Source organism: Hipposideros armiger, unplaced genomic scaffold (assembly GCF_001890085.2).
Source record: "Hipposideros armiger isolate ML-2016 unplaced genomic scaffold, ASM189008v1 scaffold_138, whole genome shotgun sequence".
NCBI lineage: Eukaryota > Metazoa > Chordata > Mammalia > Chiroptera > Hipposideridae > Hipposideros > Hipposideros armiger.
This window is the reverse complement of record NW_017731488.1, coordinates 1,644,900-1,649,388: the sequence shown is the minus strand read 5'-3', so window position 1 is coordinate 1,649,388 and position 4,489 is coordinate 1,644,900.

Here is a 4,489-nt window from a genome sequence, read left to right as displayed (position 1 = left end):
CCCCAGACTGGACAGTGCTGCTATCATCCTGTTTTACACGTGAATAAACCGAGACCCAGGCTATTAAGTCATTTGCTATTAACTCACTTACAGAGCTAGTAAGTGGCAAATCTGAGACTCAAACCCGGTCTGGCTCTAGAGGCCGTGCTCATAATCACACACTCTCTGCTCTCTCTTTCAGGCATCTGTGCCAGCAGCTCGCGCTACAGATGAGACCTCAGGGCCCTGGAGGAAGGAGAATGAAGAGACGATAATGAGTTGATGCTCATTACATGCTTGAGAATCCACCAAGGTCCTTTCTCCAGCCGCTTCTTATCATAATCCTTTCCACTTCCCCACGAGCCCTGCAGACCTCAAACACGTGGCAGCCCCCTTCCAGTGGCGGTGGGAAAGGGGCTTCTCTTTCCTCTCTATGGGGTGGATGGAGGATTGGGCATGAGGCCCATGTTAAAGAATACAGCTCAGATCTCAGTTCTGCTTAACTGCCCACGCGGCCTGGAGGAATCCTGATCCTCTGTGGGCCTCAGTTTCCTAACCGAAAACAAGGAGGGTGGGCTGGAGGGCCATTAGGGGCTCTTCCAGCACTCACATGCTAGAATCCTGCTTAAGAGGCATTTTGCAAACCAAGATCTTTGGCCAGGGCATAGGAGTGGAGCACACGTTTTACCACACCAGGCTGGGCTGGGTGTACCAGGCCACTGGCTGTGGGACAGAGACCTAAAATGCCAAAGCCCAGTGCGCATGGGGAAGTCAGCCATAGGATGGCTTTGACTCCAGAACAGATAACCTGCAAAGTGGTCCCATTGGGCTGCAGAGGCTCCAGGCTTGCCAACTGGCCCAGGGCTGCCCCTTCTCCCAGCAGTTTCTCGTAGGAAGCCGGGCTGGTTGTCCCCCTTTTGATGAGCTAACTTGAGTCACTGATGGTCACTCTATGCCAGGGGCTATGCTGGCTATGGGCCACAGGGTGACTCAGACACAAGCCCTGGCCTCTTGTAACACAGAGGCTAGCGAAAGCAGACTCAACCTCCAGCTGGAACACCTCCTCTTACAGGAGAATCCCTGGCTTCCTCAGCCCCGATTCCCAATGTCCCCCTGGTGTGGTGCACCCCTAGCCCATGCCCAGGCGCTTTCCAGGGCACCATGACCCATAACCCCTGGACTCTGAAGAGATCGAGCCAGGCCCTGGCAGCCTCACTTCATGTGGGTGCTCAGCAGGTACAGTCAGAATTGTTGCTTGGCAACAAGAACTTGGGACACAGCTCACATCTGCCCTGTCTGGAAACAAAGGCACCATCCGGATCCAGCAACTATGTGCTGGGCACTTGGCTAAGGTTCCTCTGTGCTGGGTTCAGAAGCTCCTAAGCAAGCAAGGTCAGTGTTGTCCAAACGTTCCACGTGCCCTGCAGAGAGGCAGGGCCACCTTAGGACAGTGGAGAACAGGCTCTGAATCCCAGGCCTGCCTCATATAGCTGTGTGAGGCTGGCAGGTCACATAAGCTCCAGGGGCTTGTTTCATCATCCCGAAAATGGGCTAATGCCTACTAGCAGTCACTAAGCAGCAGCTTAAGCTAGCTAATGTGTGTAAATGCTGCCAGTGGCATGTCCCCCCTCCTTCCTGGCCCCTCTGAGGCTGCCATTCACCACTGACAACACACCGAGTCTGCTCCCAGAGGAAGCCTTCCTCTTTGGGGGCCACTCTGGGCCCCCCTCCCACCACCACCTGCACAGGCTGGGCAGTGCCTATTGGGGCAAGACAGAGGCCCCATGTGATGAGACACGCCCAGCTGAGTCCTAAACAGGGCATGTCCAGAGCAGCGGTCCCTAAGTGCAGCCACCCAGCAAGTTTAGAAGGATCTGTTCTGACCAGTCTATGAAGATGGCTCCTGCCTCCAGGTACCTAACCCGGCCTACGCCTGCCACTCTGCCTGCGGAAATACCCATTGGCTGGCAGCTCCTGTCTGTCCCATGGTGGAGGCTGCCCATTGCTGGGCTGCTGGCGGGGCAGAGCAAGACATGGGCAGCTCAAGTTGGATTTGCCCTTCACCCACAGAGTGGGTGGTGCTGTGGAAATAAACACATTCTGGAGTCAGACAGATTGGGGTTTGAATCCCAGGTCCACTCCTTACTGGCTGTGAGACTGGCCAATTCACTTATCCTCCCTGACCCCCATCTGTCCCATCTTGAATATGGAACTAGGACCACCCACCTCACAGCACCTACATTGGGACCAATATCACTGTTAGGTGTAAAGGACCGATCAGGGTTTCGCATGTAGTAAGCACGAGAGAAAGGCTCACGTCCTAATAAATAGGCTACCTGTTGTGACCCATACATAGGGGCTGACAGGAGGAAGGCTGGGAGGAACCCAGGCCCCAAGCCAGCACTAGGGCACTGGATTCACCTAGATTCCCTCCCCAGGTTTGTCGGACAGTCGTTGGAGAGATTTAATTGGGAAGGTATCTCCTGGGAGAGAAGACCCCCAACATCTACCAGTGAAGCTAAAGGTCACATCAAATCTGAAAGGCGACTTTGTTCTTCCCGGCTTCTCTGTTACGCATAAAGAGCAGACGGCGGGTATCAGGACTCATAAGTTGAGACATCCGGAGACTAAAGACATTGGCCAAATTTAAACTGAAAGATGAACTTGTTGGGTGTCTTTTCAGATTATGGGGGAAGAAGAAAGGAGAGAATTTCTCAGTCATCTAGGATCCACTCAGAATTCACAGCGAGTCTGCCCAACTGCTGACATCAGAGGGCTCTGCCTCTGGTTCCGAACACTGAATACCACTGTTAGAAAGGGACAAAGATAAATGTCTGAGACCCTCGCTGGAGCCCAAAGAGAGCGGCCTTTCTGCGCAGTCACCATGCGGCTCGACAGGAGGCTATGGGCACCATGACTGCACGCGTGGCTCCTGGGAGCCAGGACATAGCGGGGTGGAGAGCCACACATTTCTGAGTCTGGGCTGTGGCTCTGCCAAGGGCTGGGAATGTGACTGCCATCCTCCTCAAGCCTTGGTGCCCGCAGCAGTAAAAGGGGCTGAATGCCATCTGGGCTCAACAGGACTGTTGTGATGAGATACGGTGGAGAGCTTCGCATAGCCCTTGGCACAGAGTTAAGAGCTCAGTTAACAGGAGCTGTCATTGTTATCAATGTTACTTTGACTTCCTTAAACATATTTGGTCCAAATTGTTTTTGCTGAGATAACCTTTAAGCAGTCTAAGTATACCACCAATATGATAATCATCACCTCTGAGTCTCACAAAACCCAGGGATGCAGGAAGGGTGGAGCTTATTATACCCTTTTCCCAGATGAGGAAACTGAGGCTCAAGAAGTGACTGATGGGGCCAGCCGAGTGGCGCAATGGTTAAGAACTGGCTTGGGACGCCAGAGGGGCCCGGTTTGGATCCTACATATGAGGACCAGTGACACAGCCCTCCACAGCTAAGATGCTGGACGACAGCTCAACCTGGAGCTGGGTTGCCTTGAGTCACCGGCGACGGCGTAGGCTGCAGCCCCTGTGGCAGTGGGTTGCCATGGGCTACCGTATGTAGCCAGCAGCCAGCGTGAGAGGCCAGCAGCCGCAGTGAGCGGCCGTCCAGAAGCCGGCGACTGATCTGCCTACCCCAGGAAGAGCGCAATGATGGTGCCAACTTGGGCCAGCGAAGCAACGTTCTCCACAACTAGACTGAAGAACAAAATGACAGCAACTTGTCTGTTCCCCTTCCCCCAATTCCCCAGCACTGTTCCCATCCCCCAATTCCCCAATAAAAATCTTTAAAAAAAAAAAGTGCGAGCTCTGAGCAACAGCAGTTTGATGCCCGGCCGAGCTGAGCTGCCAACAGGTGGCAGGATGGCTCAGCTAAAAAAAAATAAAAAAATAAAAAAAAAAAAAAATAAATAAATAAAAAGAAGTGACTGATGCAGTGTCACAGCCCCCAAGTGGCAGAGCCAGAGCTGGATATTGGGTCTCCAAATCACTAAAACACACTTTCCACCACCTCCCATTACAATCCCCAATTACACCCAAGCCACACATACTGCATCCATCTGGGCCCTGTCTGGACTGCCACTCCCAGCACCGAGCCCCAGGCCTGGCTTGTGTTGGACACAAAGTCTGGCCACAGGAATACATTTCAGGGACCTAGTTGAGAATGTGGTGGAAATGATGGACACCCACTGCAAGAAAAACATACATGCGACACACATACACAATTGTCCGCACAGTCCGGGGTTCACAGACCTTGGGTAGGAAGCCCAGGCCTGGGTTTTCAGAGAGCTCTTCAGTGCTACCCCACTGAGCTGTCCAGAGGACCTCATCACACCCATTGGCTTGGTGAAAGGAGGCCCCGCTGGGATCCAATCAGGGAACCAGAGACCATTATTCTCCACATCTGGGCTTGTGGTCACTGCTGCTCCAACCACCAAAGGGCAGGTGCTGCCGCACACCATGTTCCCACACGGCCACCAGGCCATTTCATTCAGGTGCTC